Source organism: Eleutherodactylus coqui, chromosome 4 (assembly GCF_035609145.1).
Source record: "Eleutherodactylus coqui strain aEleCoq1 chromosome 4, aEleCoq1.hap1, whole genome shotgun sequence".
Lineage (NCBI taxonomy): Eukaryota > Metazoa > Chordata > Amphibia > Anura > Eleutherodactylidae > Eleutherodactylus > Eleutherodactylus coqui.
The window spans coordinates 121,776,745-121,793,633 of record NC_089840.1 but is presented as its reverse complement, the minus strand read 5'-3'; the positions used below and the strand labels follow the sequence as shown (position 1 = coordinate 121,793,633).

At 45.8% G+C, this 16,889-nt stretch overlaps 1 protein-coding gene across 3 annotated transcripts in view; it reads right to left on the bottom strand.

The window, feature by feature from the left end:
• Positions 1-16,556, bottom strand: part of SLC16A1 (solute carrier family 16 member 1) — a 47,755-nt gene extending 31,199 nt beyond the window's left edge. Inside the window, exon 1 of one of the 3 annotated variants that reach the window (XM_066600059.1) lies at positions 16,537-16,556. The gene's annotated coding sequence lies outside the window, so the exon portion shown is untranslated. Of the gene's footprint in view, positions 1-1,628; positions 1,659-1,866; positions 1,954-16,536 lie in introns of those variants that run through there. The other 2 variants (XM_066600053.1, XM_066600058.1) reach the window with 2 other exon arrangements.
• Between the last annotated feature and the right edge of the window lie 333 nt (positions 16,557-16,889).

Sequence of the window (16,889 nt, the reverse complement as noted above, 5' to 3'; positions counted from 1 at the left end):
TGTAAATTCGCCCTTGTGAACGAGCCTGGAGGCAGCTCTCTAGCATACTTTGTTTGGAGTCCTCACCATTTTCAAGCTCTCTGCTTGCTGTCAGCTAATAGAAATGTTCTTTTTGACAAGCAGCTGAGTGTCTATACACAATGGTGTGAATGAGGTTGTGCTGTGGGCATCCGGCCCAGCGGATCCTCCACCAGGGGCTCAACCTCTGCGGAGGGTCTGCTACAGGGTAACGTGTGCCGCCTACTCCATTCATAGAACAGAGACTGGAGGAATTGTCAGATAAAGGCCAGCATCCCGCAGGCGCAAGCCTATTTACGCAATGGGCGTTGTGGTTTTGCGCACATTTTTTACATGCGCAACAAATCACAAGCGCTCTCAATAGGCAACCAGGCTTAGATTGATATGTGCCATTTTCATGCGCAATACACAAAAATAGAACATATTGTAAATTTTTTTGTGCAAAGCTCAGAAAACACGCTCATATGAATGAACCTATTGAAATCAAAGGGATCTATTCACTGCGTACTACGGGAGCACATTTCCCATGTGTAATATGAAGCGCGAGTGCGTTTGTGTGAATAAGCCCCAACAGCCCCTTCACGTGAGCGGAATACGGAGTGAACAGCCCATTGATTTCAAAGGGGTCAACCACAGCTGCGTAGAGCACATGTGACTCGGTCACGCGACTAAAAACCGAAGCATGTCCTATCTTGCTGATTACGCACCATAACAGCCTACTCGTCAATGGGCGTGAGCAAATACGCAAAAACCGCGCAATCAATGCGAAATTACAAAGTCAAGTGGATATTGTGCGCTTTTTTTTAGCTACATTCACAAATACGCTGCACACTTACACATGGGGAGAAAAATTGCTGATCAGCAGAAACATGCGAGGTATCAGCGCAGTCTGACCTGCAATTATGCGGCGTATTTACGGAACAGAATACGCATACGGTCGTGTGCAGGCAGCCGCAGGAAGCATCTGAGCAGCCCTCTACGGGGACCGTCCTAGGCTGCTCTCACTTCTGCCACAGCGGTCTGGGAGAAGGAAAGGGGAACCCCCGCGGCCGGATGGATCCGTTTTATGATGGAACCGAACAGCGCCGAACACACCCCACTGACTGTAACGGGGTCCGTTCAGTTGGCCAGTGGTTTACCGGAAGGAAAAAAAAAAACACACTACACGCAGCGCCATTTCTTGTGGTATTTTGTGCCGGATTCCTGCGCCGATGTGACCTCCGCCTTACGATCCAGCACCTGGCTTGTGCTGTACGGAACGCGGCGCGGACACAAATTCCTTAGGTTATACAATATATTAAATCCAACACAACAACTAAAAGCCCCCGTCAGATCGGCGCTGGGACCGCCGCAGATCCAGCACTAAATATGCTGGACAGCCGTGAGCGAACGGACCCCATTATAGGCAACGGGGTCCGCAGGTCATAAGACGGATCCGTTCGCCAAGGGTCCCCTTTTCCAGCTCCCAAACACAGACCCCAACACATGTGAAAGCAGCTTAATAAGGGTAAAGAGTATCAGAGCAGCAGGGAAAGAGTTACAGCCGACAAGCTGGTGGCTCATCAGTGGCGGCCCCCTGTAGCCCAGCAGGGACAAGCACATTGCATCACCTCGGACTGCTCCAGCCCAGCAGGGGTAACACAAGGGTTAATCCATGCTGCTGACCGACCAGCATGCGGTGCCCCCAGGTCACACCATGCACAGAGCGGCATGGGAAGGGTTAATGGCCGTGTGATAGACATCCCCATAGGATAAGCGGCACACGTGGCTCCACCAGCCAGCCGCCCCCCTCCACGAGGCGGCACAGAGGGCGCCCCGCACACGTGTCCCCGTGGCAGCAGCACTCACCTCAGCCTACACAGCCCGGCGCGGTCCGCTCTCACCACGGCAATGGGCTAATCAGAGCGGTCCCTACGGAGGCAGCGTCCTCATGGAGCGTACGGCGCATGCGCGACACACCCCCTCGCCGGCCACGCCTCTCATTGACACATAAAGGTGACCGCTCGGCGCTCTGTTACTATGGGCTGTAGATGGCGGGCGCGGGGGGAGCGTGAGCAGCGCCGGTCCTCAAGGTCAGGATGCAGGCAGTACTACAGTGTAAGGTGATGCCTGGCAGACATCATGTCCTCCATGCAGCGTATCCTGACGACATGAGCTGCCGGCCGCCCGGAGGACCAGAGATGTCATCCCGGGGAAATCCTGCTCCTCCGGCTTCAGTCACACGGGCCGCTCAGTCACAAGAAAAACCGCACCAAAAGGTGCATTAGAAAAACTATCTGCATTTTTTTTGCCACATGTTACTACAAACATAGTAAAAACACTTGGGGGTTCACCAGTGCAGTTTTTGGGGCGTCTTTTACCACAACTGAACCCCACTGTGTGACTTACGGCCCCTGCACACTGGCGATCGTGATATCGCCGCACGAAAATAGTGCCAAAATCTCAATTTCACTCCGTCTCACAAAAATCGCACGTTTTTCCCGCCTGTGTGAAGGCGCGCTCAGCATGTGTTCACGTGGCGGAGTGCAATGCTGGTCTAACGAACCGGGACGGATATCACACTTGTAAAACTGCGATTCTGGATGCGAGGGCAATGTGTTCCTTAAAAAAAACAAAAAAATATCACCTATATGAACGCGCGTTTTTTATCTGCGTGAAAAAAAAGCATTGCGAGTGTTTCCAGTAGTTGTCAATGGTAAAAATTTCACCCATATACAGTGTGTATATATATATATATATATATTTTTTTTTTTTTTTTTAATTTTTTTTTTTTAAATCCCAAAGGACATAATGGGATCTCCCAAAAATAGGACATGCAGCGATTTTCCTGCAGTGCTGCGAGCGAAAAATTGCTCATGTGAATAAACAGGGGTGCCGTCCATATCGCTATCAGACAGAGCTCCCGTGTCCCCCTCACCTGTGTGAACACACCCTTAGACCGGCTTCACACAAGCATAAGTTTTACTGTATTTTTTGTGCATATTTGCGTGCGCGAAAAAAAACCATGTAAGCGTGCTCCCATTGATTTCAATGGGCAATCTAATATAAATAAGCCTGCAGGCGGTTTCCTGTATTTATATTACACTTTGACCTCTTTGCTTGACCTTAAGTGGATGATGTAGGTCATGCGATTAGTGACTGTGGCACATCGAGGGACCTGTGAGGGCAGCCCAAAGTTCCCATGTTAAGTCTATGAGCGCTGCTAAGGAGAGAGAACCGTTGCTAAGCAGCGCGAGGGGTAAGAGGTAAGGGCGTAGCTAAAGGCTCAGGGGCCTGGATGCAAAAGTTCAGCTCGGGGCCTCAACCCCCCCCCCCCCCCCCCCCTGTACCCATACCTAGATCGTGCTGCATACAGCTGCAAAACAAATTTCCATACATGATCTGCCCCTTGGCATAATCTTCGTAAATATGACGCATCTCCTGCACTACATGAAAATTTGTTTGTAGCCCTTTAGGCCTCTCTCACACACACACCGCTTGTTACCGCTATTAGCGGCATCACGAGAGCCGTACTAACCGCAGTACAACGCTCCCATTGATTTTAATGGGGTAACTCGTGTTCCTGATGCCGCAATTTCCGAGAGCTGTCTGTTCTATTTTCACGTTTTTATTTATTTTTTTACACACCTCCTCACCCAACACAATGATGGGGTACATTAAAAAAGCACTATCGAACGCTGTACCATGCGTTCAAAAATGCCGCTCGAAATTGCGGTAAAAATGCCACGATTTCAAGCTGCGTTTTCTGAACGCACGTGTGTGAGAGTGGCTTTAGGGTGTTTAATTGTGTGTGAAGTGTGCAATTATATGCAGTATATACAGGGAGATATATACTTATAGGAGCCGTAGATATGAAGATGGATATAACATTTAGATATGAGAAAGATAGATAAGTATTAGATAGATAGATATAACATATATAGATATGATAATGAAAGAGAGATAGATAAAAGATAGATATGAAATAGATAGATATGAGATAGATGACAGATGGATATAACAGTATATATACATATGAGAAAGATGGAGAGATATGATATAAGATAGATGATAGTTATGAGATAGATAAATATTAGATAGATAGAAGATAGAGAGATATGGGATAGATAGATATGAGTTAGATTATAGATATGAGATGGATAGATATGAGATAGATAGATAGATACCCTGGACCACTTCTCTATCTCATGTCTATCTATCTATCTGTCTGTGTGAGGAGACCAGCAGGCACAAGACGCCGTGCACTGCAGGAGCGCAGGGAGATGACATCATCATCAAGTTGCTCTAGTCCATGCCTTACCATGTGTGTGTCTGCCTGCCTGTTCCTCTCCTCCCTCCTACTCTTCCTCTCTGCTGCTCTCTGGCTCTCTCTGTCAGCTGCACCACAGCAATCACGCGACTGGCTGTGAGACCAGCCGGTAATGCCCTCTATATGCATTTGTATATGGCGGAGGGCGGCCCCCTCAATGCAGGGGCTGGGTCGCCATCGCAACCCCTGATGGTACACCAGTGGTGAGAGGACAAGCGGTTAGCGGTACAGAGGGTGAGCGGTGCAGAGAGGTGAGTGGTACATAGGGCAAGCAGTGCCAAGAGGTGAGTGGTACACAGGGTGTGCGGTACAGAGGACGAGCAATGCAGAGAGGTAAGAGGTACACAGGGTGAGCAGTGCAGAGAGGTGAGTGGTAGACAGGGTGAGCAGTGCAGAGGACGATTGGTGCAGAGATGCGAGTGGTACACAGGGTGAGCAGTACAGAGGACGAGCGGTGCAGAGCAGAGAGGTGAGCGGCATAGGCGTACCGTCAGGGGTTGTAATGGCGACGAGGGTCTCAGAGGCCGTCCTCCGCATATACATATGCACATTCAGTGTATTACTGGCTGGTGGCTCTGTCTGCAGCATCGCAGCAATCACGCAGCTGACAGTGCAGACAGCCTGAGAGGAAGCAGAGAAGAACAGCTGCATGAGCACAGTGATGATGTCATCATCGTGCTGCTCCTGCTGGATGGTGGCTTCCGTTCCTTCTGCTATCACACAGAGAAGTGGTCTGGGGTATGTATATATGTGTTGGTGTGTATGTGTGTGTATATGAGGTGGAGGAGATGGGGACAAATGCTAATGTGAGCAACCCCATTGAAATCAATGGGTTCTATTCACAGCGTATTGGGCACACAAATTTTTACACGCTCAGTATGTTGCACAAATACATTTGCGCGAATACAGCCTAAGGCTACCTTCACATGGGTGTGCGCGTGAAACGCAGCCTGATATCGCGCTTGTCAATGTGCGGTTTACCCGTAGATGTGATGCATTTTTCATACAAAAACGCCACGCATCACTTCAGTGAAATTGCAAACCTTCAGCGCTTGTTTCACGTCTGTCAGAGGATCGTTGATCATTGATTTCATTGGGCAACATCGCACTGCACTTGCGTGCGCATCAAACACGTGCAATGTGTTTGTCCCATTGACAACTATGGGCGATGCGTTCCGATGGGACACAAAAAAATAGGACATGCAGCAATTTTTCACCTCGTAGCATCGCTCATGTGTATGACTCCATTCAAAAGAGTGCATGCAGCCTAATGCCGCTTTTACGTGGTCAAGAAAATTGTGCAAGATTTGTGCATTGCAACACACAAAAATCTCACGAATATGAACCGCATTCTTTTGAATGGGGTCATTTATATTAGTGACATTTTTTTCCCGCATCGCAGTGCGTAAATAAATCACGGCATGTCCTATCCTTGGCTGTCCCCTCAGAACGCCTCGCTCATTGTATTCAATGGTGCCGGGAAAAACATTGCACGCTGTGCAAGGTGCACATGAGTGCGCTGCGAGGTTTCCCATTGAAAACAATGGAAAACACTTGCCAATCTTCAGCCGCACCGGAGGATCACTTCTTCCCCGAAATGATGGGGAGCGGTTTTGACACAAAAACGCCTCTCATCCGTGGGGACATCGCACGTGCACAACCGCGTTCAATATCACGCTCGCCCCTGTGAAATTAGCCTAAGGTCGCCTGTCCACGGGTGTTGCATTTTAACACAGCAGATTTCCGCCGCGAGACAGCACTAAAGTCACCGCGATTTTCTGCAATGATAGGTTTCATTATGATAGGTTCACCGCGGAAAATTGTGGCATGTTGGGGTTTTTAATGCGTGAGCGTAAAATCGCGGCAGATTTCCGCTCGCGTACATCAGGCTGCACTTTCCATAGTTATCCTATGGGAAGCATTTCATGCATTACGCGCGTGCGGATTATCGCCGCGGATAACGCAATGAAATATCGCCCATGGACCGGAGACCTAAGGGATCGGAGGGATTCATGCTGAGATAAAAGAGTCTGCCACTCTTCTAGCAAGAAAGTCCAAGGCCTCCTTCACACGGGCGACATGATATAATTGAGAGAAAATCACAGTGATATCACATCGGTAATCCGTGCAAGTGGTGCTACACATAAACGCCCTACCCTGAAAATAAGCCCTAGCTACCGAAAAAAAAGGATACATCAGCTAAGAAGCGCTGTCCGGCTACAGTGCATCTTCTCCCAGGCACTTGTCTTCAGCATCTCTTCTGGCCGGGAATTGGAAAATCCCAGCCTCCGGGAAGTGCTGTCACTGATTGGCTGAGCGCTGTGATTAATTCATTGAGTGCTGGCTCTGATTGGCTGAGCCATGGCTCTCAGCCAATCAGAGGCAGCGCCTCCCAGAGACTGGGATTTCTAAATCCCCAGCCAGAACAGATGCTGAAGACCAGTGTCGAGAACCGGGGAGAAGACGCACCAGAGCTAACAGCGCATTTAGGTGATGTATGTTTTTTTTTTTTTTTTTTTCTACAGATAGGGTTTATTTTAGGGCTTTTACAATAGGATTTTGACTCATAATGCCGTATGCTGCAAAATATCGCAAATGTAAAGGAACCCATAGGAAAGCATGGGTTTCACATACATGTGATTTGTAGCATTGTCGCAATGCGAGAAAATCGCACAACTTTGCTGCCCGTATGAAGGAGGCCTAAGGATGGTTATACAGCGCCTAACCATCGCCTGAAAAATCACTCACAAGCAATTTTGACCAATAGCTGTCCTGTGTAAATGTCGGACCCGACCGACTACTAAGCAGAAAATCACTCATTAGCCACTAGTTGCTTCATTTCTGCTCACTGAAGTGACTAGTCAGTGACTTCTTGCTCAGTGTGAACAGGCAGTCATATTTGAATGATTGCCAGTACATACAGTGTTTCCCCTAAAATATGCCCTACCCCTGAATTAAGCCCTACACGGATTTTTGAAAAAGGGAGGGGGGAGGCTTGAAATATAAGCCCTACCCGGAAAACAAGCCCTAGCTACACTACATGAAAAAATAGGCGCCGTCCGGGTCCCTCCCGCTAGTCTCCTCATTTCCATCAGGCTTCCTTGCAGTTCTCAGCCGCCAACAGAAGATCACTTGCTGGTAATAGGGGTTTGTAAACCCTGCCTGCTGCAAACGATTGCTCTGATTGGTTCTCTAGTGCCGCAGCTCAGCCAATAACTGCAGCGCTCGATGAACCAATCACAGGCATCACATTTTCTCGCAGCAAAATCACAATCTCTGTGTGAAACTAGTCTTAGTGTCCATTTAATTTGCATGATACCCGGATTATATGCACAATGCCCGGCCTGGCAGCTGCCAGCATTAGAGACTGCGCCTCTTCTAAGGGCACCTTCACACATGCGATAAAATCATGCGATGCGACACTGAGTGAAAACGCAGAATTATGAAAAAAAATTATTTTCAGTGGTTTCATTCCATTTGCGATGTTTTCACTCATGCGATACGTTTTTCTCGCGACAGACAATAGAAGTTTCTAATGTTAAAAACGCATCACATAAAAAATACAAGTTTGTACGTTGCGGTGCGACAGAAAGGAGGCTCCATAGGGAAGCATACGAGATTTTAAAAAAAGCAAAACGGAGAAAGATAGGACATGCCACATTTTTTTTCCCTTGCAACATCGCATCAGTGAAAACATCGCAAATGTGAAAGAAACCATTCAAAATCATTGGTCTCATAATCTGCTTCTTCACTCACTCTCACGTTGCGATTTTATCGCCCAGGTGAAGTCGACCTTAGGAAGATGACAGAGAGAACGTTCTCTACCCGAAAATATACAGAGGTTGTTGAAGTGCATCCGGTCAGTGACCAGGATGATGGCGAGGGGGAAGCTGAGGGCTAGACTGCGAGGGGAACTGCTGTTAGTCCGAGAAACCCGGACCAATATAGTATCCTTAAACCTGTGATTTTCAGTGTGACTGCGATGTGTTTTGCATCTCTACGCATGTGATTTTAACTCACGTTTTTCATGTGCAGGAAAATGTATAATGAAGGGGGGAAATCTGCTGAAGATCTGCACCAAAATCCACCCCAAATCAGCTACATGTGAATATACATGAAAGGAAGAACCTGGCCAACCACCTAAATCTGTCTACAGGGAATCAGTGCAAATGATGTTTGTATAGTACTTACCAAAGACCAGCATTTCTTCTGAAGCCCTCTTCTACATTTTCACAAAGCCATGTCCCCGTCATACCCCCCCCCCCTCCCCACCCCCATTGGCAGGCATTCTTTACACTCACTCCAGTTATGTGAGGTAACATTACAAGGTTGGCATGTTGGCAGGCAGTGTTTGCGTGGGAACAGATGGGTATTGGTAAACTCAGTTCCAATAAAAAGAATATCTTAAACTTTGTAGTAAGCCTAGAAGCAGTCATTTATTCTTGGATACGTCCTTTAAGATAATGTCTTGCACATCTTATTTATAATCTTCTTTTCCCTATTTCTTTACTAAAACCTAATTATTGTATCTTGAAGAAATGCAGTTCTTACTTTTTTTTTTTGCAAAACCGTATGCCGTGTAGGGGTCAATATATGGATAGCACTCCAAACAATAGTAGATTAATGGATTAGAAGAGGAATCACCTGGTGTGGACATCCAAGTCGGCTTGATATATGTCCAGAGTACCAAATCCCTGAAGAAGTCTTCAACACATGGGAAGAGCGTCGCAGGTGGAATCCCAGGATATAGGAAACACCTCAGTGGTATAAAACAGAACAAAAGGAAATAAAATTCCCACGATCTAGGCGAATGGTTAAAGGCATAGGCGTACCTTCAGGGGTCGCAGTAGTGTCCGGGTCGCTGTGCTGAGGGGGCCCAGAGGCTGCTCTCTGCTATATACATATGCACATTCAGTGCATTACCAGCTGGTCACTCTGCCTGCAACACCACACCGATCATGCAGCAGACAGTGCAGCTAGCCTGAGAGGAAGCTGAAAAGAGCAGGAGGGAGGCAGCCACATTGGCCGGCAGGGGGTTGAGCACAGTGATGATGTCATCATGGTCTGCCTCTTGCTGGACAGCAGCTGCTGCATCTGCCTGTCCTGCTGCTATCACACGGAGAAATGGTCCGGGCCCTGGGGTATGTGTATATATATATATATATATGTGTGTGTGTGTGTATGTATATATGTCTGTGTATCTCTATCTGTCTAGCTATCATCTCTCTCATATCTATCTATCTATCTATCTATCTATCTATCTATCTATCTATCTATCTATCTCATATCTATCTATCTATCTATGTATCTCATATCTATCTATCTATCTCATATCTATCTATCTATCTCATATCTATCTATCTATCTATCTCATATCTATCCATCTATCTATCTATCCATCTCCTATCTATCTCTCTCTATATTATATCTATCTGTCCGTCTATCTACGGCTGATATAAGTTATCTCCCTGTATTTACTGTATATAATTTTACACTTTACACACAAACGTATCAAAAACAGTCAGTTTTTAGTAGTTTATGCAACTTCTTAATAACATACGTGGTCTTTAAATACCACATGCAGGTTTTTTATGTGTTTTTCTGAATTGTGGTTCTAAAGTACAAATAAGGCCACTCCCACACGTGCGTTCAGAAAACACAGTTTGAAATCGTGGCATTTTTACCAAAATTTCGAGCAGCGTTTTTGAACGCATGGTACAGAGTATGACAGCGCTTCCTAATTCCTAAACCACTGTTATGGGTGATGAGGTGCGTTTAAAAAACACAAAAATGCAAAAATCAAATAGACAGCTCTCGAAAATTGCGGCGTTAGGAACACCACGTTTGAGTGCAAGTTTGAGTAACCCCATTAAAATCAATGATAATGTTGTACTGCGGTTAGTACGGCGCTCTGGATGCCACGCTAATAGAGGGAAAAAGCAGTGTGCGTGTGAGAGTGGCCTGTGGGGCTACAAACAAATTTTCATGTGATGCAGGAAATTCGTCATGTTTGGAAAGATTACATCAAGGGGTAGATCGTGTATGTAGCACGATCTAGGTATGGGTACAGGGAGGGGGGGGGGGGGCTGAGTTAAACTTTTGCACCCGGGCCCCAGAGCCTTAAGGTACGCCCCTGGTATAGGTATTTTCTCATGATAAAAAAATCAATACTCACCTATTCCTCCCCAGGCAAACTCCTTACCGCATCTTCTCCCTGAGAATCTTCTCCAGTCCCTCACCACGAGGCGGCTGGATCCTCTTCTTTTTTTGATAGAGTGCTCTTTCTCGGCATTCTTCTTCCGGCAGGTCAGTGTAGGTTACATTAAGAGTGACGTAACGTTCATTGCCTAGCAAAGAATGTTGATCTATTACTGAGGCTGTACATGCACGCGAGAGTTCATATACTATTGCAGCGAGACCTCGTGTATGTGCAGTCTCTGCAATAGATCGGCTCTCCCCGCGAGGCTATAAACGCCACGTCACTAGTGATGTAGTGTATATTGGCCGGCAGGAAGAAGACTGAAGAGAATGCACACTTCGTCACTGGAAGAAGAAGAATCAGGCAGCTAGAGGTGAGGTGACTTCCCCGGGACTGCAGGAGACAGGAGAAGATCGGCTGGGAGAAGCAGACTGGAGGAATAGATAAGCATAGAATTTTTTTTTTAAATGACAACCCCTTTAATGAATGGAAAATAAACTTACTTTGTAGAGGAGTCCGCTGTGGGGTGGGACCCCTCTAAAACTCAGAGTAACCTGAAGTAAATCCAAGTAAATGGTGCAGAAATCCAATTTTTTCTTTATTATTTCAAGTCAGACAGCAACAAAACAACAAATAAAAATGTTAAAAAACTGGACAGAAGAAAGTCACAGTGAGGTCGACCAGATTTGAATTGAGAAATCCGCGATCGTCACGAGCCCGGACAATCCGCGGTATTCTGTACACATTACAAGAACAGAACATTTGCATATCCGCTCATCTGAGCAGATAGCGATTGTGATTTCGGCAAGCAGCATTAGAATCGCAGCATGTTCTATTTTTCTGCGAATTCCGCTTAGACGGCTTCCATTAAATCAAAGGAAGCCATCCTGCCCGTGGCCCATCCACAATTGAAAAAGAAAGATTTAAAAAAAAATCTCTACTGTGCATGACCAACGGCGAGCCACCGCGGTCATCCGTGATGCAGAAAGTACAAGGTACGCACGGTCGCCGGCTGGGGACGGCCAAATTCCACTTTGCCTTCTTTATAAAACTTAAGTCACTCTCACACACACCGTCTTTTAAAATGTCATGCTTTAAGGAATTTTCGAATGGTGTTTACAATGGGTGATGAGCCGTGTTTAAAAGTGCTGAAACACACTAACACAGAGCAGACAGTGTTCGAAAATGGCAGCTGTTCGAACGCTCGTCTGAAAAGCCCCATTGAAGTCAATGGAGGTGTTTTACAGCTTTTGGAACGCCACGCTAAATGCTGTAAAAACAGCTGTGTGTGAGTGGCCTAAATGTCAGGGAGTACATAGAGTGGGTTCTTTTATAGTAAGATTTGAAAGTAAAATGGTGGAGGGGACAACAGGATTTTCCCGCCAGGTACGCTAAATTAGGGTACACCTCCTCCCTCACAAGACACGCCGCTGGAGGTAGAATAACCAGCAAGACCTGTCCCTATGAATAGGATGTCATCCAGCTGCAGTACATTAATTGCGGTTTGCGCAAGCCCCACACTGCCTTGAAACCTCCTAAAAGTCAATGGACTTGTCTAGATTGCAAATGAAAGTTACACTGATTTCCGATAAAGGTATCAACACTGTAATAATTTTGTCTTTTTTTTATACAAGACCATTTATCATCACATAGATTTTTTTTTGGCTAACAGAGTACGCCGCGATTTTTGCAGGGAGAAAATGTGAACCCTTGCAATAACCTTTAGATCCTCCATTAGCAGCAATTCCTCAGAGCCAGCACTCAATGAATCAATCACAACCATTCAGTGATGTCATTCACTGAGTGGCTGTGATTGATCGAGCACCGGGTCTGATTGGCTGAGCCAGCAGCGTTTGTGATCCAATCACAGTACTTGCTTGCTGGAGGCGGGGTATTCAAAGCCCAGTTACCAAGAAGAGAATGCTGTCACTGTGGAGGATTACACTGCAGTCTGCCGGAGACCAGCGCAAGGGAACCAGATGCGGCCGGCTAGGTGAGTATTGCTGGGGTTTTTAATCTAGTGTAGCTAGGCCTTATTTTGGAGGGAGGGCTTATATTTCAAGACACCCCACCCCCAAAAAATCAGGGTAAGGCTTATTATCGGGAAAACACTATATATATCATGTACACACAAATATAATGTTCTCCTTCAAAAGGAGAAAGTTCTCAATATGCAAAGGTGCTAGTAATGGTGGCAATCTCTTACCACCTATACATTTTAGATACAACAGATTGTAACAGTCCTCGTTTACCTCCAACTGAGTTCCTGGCGATCGCAGGCATTTCCTTCATGTCATATCAGCAGCATGAGAACTTTGAACTGGCAGTAAGTCAAGGGCTGCGCAGTGCCAGATCTTGCGGATCAACACCCTGTAGTAATTGCATTCATGACTTCTTAAATGTCTTGTTTAACATGAAAATATTGCTTTGATGAACACATGTTCTCTTCAAACATTTGCTCCTCACAAGTTCTGGCTTGCTTCAGATACTGATAGCTGGTATTGAGCTCCAACGCTGACAGGTATTGATGTAAGTAAATAGATTATGTATTCATAGCTCAGCAGTAACCAATAACAAAAAAGTATAGGAGAGGGGTCATTATGTCTAGAACAATGACGCCTGGCAGCCAGGGGGCGCATATGACCTTGGAGCCTGTAGTGTGGCCCTCATGTCTGCATTCCAGGCCCCAGGCGAATGCAGCTTCATAGGACAAGAGTGCTTCTGTGCTCCCTACTGCTCTGTTTGGGCAGTGCTGTTGCATCATTCCCCTCCAAAAGTTCTGAAGTACATATGTGTATGTTTATGGGTGGGTTCAATAAAGAGGGGGAAGCTTGGGTTACATTGTTAGGTTGCTGTCACATCGGTGTTAGGCTGGATTCACACGAACGTATATCGGCTCGGTTTTCTTTCACGCCGAGCCGATATACGTCGTCCTCATCTGCGGGGGGGGGGGGGGGGAGGATGGAAGAGCCAGGAGCAGGAACTGAGCTCCCGCTCCCTCTCTGCCTGCTCTCCGCCCCTCTGCACTATTTGCAATGGGGAGAGGCGGGACGGGGACGGGACTAATTCTCAGAATTTAGCCCCGTCCCGCCTCCTTTCATTGCAAATAGTGCAGAGGGGCGGAGAGGGGGCAGGAGCTCAGTTCCTGCTCTTGGCTCTTCCATCCTCCCCCCCCTCCCTGCAGATGAGAACGACGTATATTGGCTCGGTGTGAATGCAGCCTTAGGGTCAGTTCAGGAATTCCATCTCTCTGCTCCGTTTTTGGAGGAGAAAAACTGAAACTGATCCTTTTTTTTTTGCCTCATTAATTTCAATTAGTTTAAAAAAAAAAAAACGGAAAGGCTTCAGTCTGCTTCCGTCCTGTCCGGTTCTCAGTTTTTTGGACGAAAAAAATAACGCTGCAGACTGCACTATTCTCCCATTGAAAAAATAGGAAACCTTAAAGGAACACGAGAGAACTGTTTTTGAACACCCCCTGCCCCCCCCCCCCCCAAATTGTTTTGAAATCCCATTAAAATCAATGGGAAAAATAACATTGTTTTTTTTCTCATTTTATTTTAGTTGATCTCCTCCAAAAACGAAGCAGAAAAATAGAAACCTTGAACGGAGCCCCAATGCTGGTGTGAAAGCAGCCGTACGCCTTATTCGCACGACCGTATATACGCAGCTATTGTAGCTGTGGCAAAAAAATCGCGACCATCTGAAGCATTGGTTTTCAATGTATTCATTCAGATGAACAATTTTTAGGCCGGAAAAAATAGAACATTGGTGACTGAAAACGACGACCGATTTTATACGACGTGTGAAAAGATAGGTCTTGCCCTATCTTTTGACGAGATACGCAGGAAGCTCCCATAGACTTCTGTGGGAACTGAAAAAAAGGGAGGGAGAAGAAGTTTAGCTGCGTCCAATGCTGAGAAAAGAAGATAACTGGCTCTATTTAAGCATTAGCAATCCTTCTAAGGATTTCTTCCGACCAAGGGATTTCCAGCAGCAGCGTATTTTTTCACACGTTTTTTAGCTGCAATCGTCCAAGCGTAAAACCGCATCCGGTCGTGTGAAAGAGGTCTTACGTATAGATACAGACTTTAATGTTCTGTGCTTGACCAGCTGAAAGACATTTTAGCCCAATGGCAGCCATTATGGCTGACTGAAAGTAGCTTCATCTAGTGTAAGTAAAGATATAGGTCTGGGTTACAAGAGGCTGAGATTACTACAATATTCAAAGTCGGAGTGCAGTAATTGTATAGAGATTAAGAAACTCTGCCAAGCTTTCATGTATGTTTAATGAGTCCTCAGTGTTATTATGTGCCGCAGGCATTTTACACTAATTGGGATGTTCATGTTTTATGAGTTATGTGTTAGTAAAAAAGAGCATTAGATGATAGTAAATGACTGTAGTTTTTCACTGATACTTTGCAGTTACAGCTGACTAATAAAAACACGGTGGTAAATTTACATAGACCGGCATTTTATACACAGGCCTGCATAAAGATGGCACTGGAGTGAAGTGCAAGAAATGTACAAGAAAGTCATTGCCTGTCAATACATCTGCCGCATCTTCAGGCTATCAATCCGCCACAATCTGAAGTGTACGTCCGCTACAAGCTAGTCTCTGATGGACTGCCAGCGGCCTTGTCCCCACTATTAATACCTGCTCACTTTTTAAAGAAAGACCCAACATAAAAATAAAAATGCCAATTTTTGTGCAAAATAGCCATAGACAAACATTCCCAACTTTTTTCCTCTAAAGTTGCTTATTAAATCCCTCAGTGGTGTTTTTTTTTTTTTTTAATTTTCAAAAGTTATTTGTTTTAAAGAATAAAATGAAAAGCTATCTTAACGTTGTATAATAAGGAAAGCAAAATACAATATCTGTACTATTAGGTGGCCGTTGTCATTATGTCATTTATGACATTGGTTATACTTCAGTATTGCAGCATATTAAATTGGCCTATTGTACCTTGCCTTTGGCAGAGCCTCATAGCCCACCATAGTTAGCAGACCGGGAGGCCATTGCCAAACCTCTGGGTGTGATTGTAGAGGGACTACACTTCTTTACCTGAGTCCTTTTTATGATTTTACTGCTTTTTTACTTGTTCATTTGAAATAATGGTACTGTGCCTTTAAATTAACTGGGCATAGAGACAAGGCAGCACAGCTCCTGTCAGGAAATGAGCTCCTCCTGCCCCCTTTGCTGTAAGTTTCTTATTGTGGGGAACCCTGTGCAACTACATGAGCCTTGTGTGGTGCAGAGTGTAAGCTCTCGCCTACGACCTGAAGGCTGCAAGTTCGATCCCTGCTTGATTCAGGTAGCTGGCTCAAGGTTGACTCAGCCTTCCATCCTTCTGAGGTCAGTAAAATGAGAACCCAGCTTGGTGGGGGGTAATAAGTAATTATTACCTGAAAGCGCTGCGGAATAAGTTTATTTTATTTACCCAAACTTACACCCCTGCCCTTCTGGCCCATGCCCTGACTTGTTTTCAGCATAGCAACCCATTGGCACCCTATGATCGCTTTGCGAGGTTCAATAGACGGCAGAGGCATCCCCATCCCTCTGGCAGCCTCTTACATGCTGTGGTTGCACTGACTGTGACATATAAAGGGGTAAATGGCTGGGATCTAAAGTTTCTTTGCTCTGTCCATTAGAGCTGGAACCCAGCTGTCATTAGACAGCCCAGTCCCCACTCCTCCGTGCCATAAAAAGGCTAATGCATCAGAATAAGCATGTTTAGTGACTGCTGCATAGAAAGTGTATTTGCATTCACTAAGGAGTTAAATTACCAGATAGCAAGGTTAAATGAACAATAGTCTAGTGAAGGTTGCTTAGTGAACAAGAGCTAGCCCAGGAATAGAAAGAAGAGAAAAAGGAAAAAGAGGTAAAAAAGAAGAGGGATCAGAATGAATAAAACAAATAAGGTGGGGGGAATGAAGGCAGTTTTGTAAAATCACCCCAGAAGTGGGCTATAATGTTAGATAATCCCAATATCTAGGGGTAGGAGAGGCTTACCATACATCTTTGATAGCTGTCGGCTGAAAATCTTGCTCTGTTGACAGCTCTGGCTCCGGACCACAGCATATACAAGTACACTTGGCTCAGCCAAGCCTGCATGTGTTCTCAATTCAGAGAGGGGAGAAAACTGCTGCTAGACTCCTTTGGCAGCGACTTATCTCCCAAGACCAAGAGAATGGGCTAGCTGAAATCCAGCTGCCCAATCCTTATCTGCTCCAACAACTGCCTAGGAGAGTTGTGCAGCCAACATACACATTAGATGATTGTAGATTGTAAGCCCTCGTATGCTGGATCCTCTCTCTGCATCAGTCTTTCATTGCTTTACTCACCTTTATTGTTCTTTTTTTTTT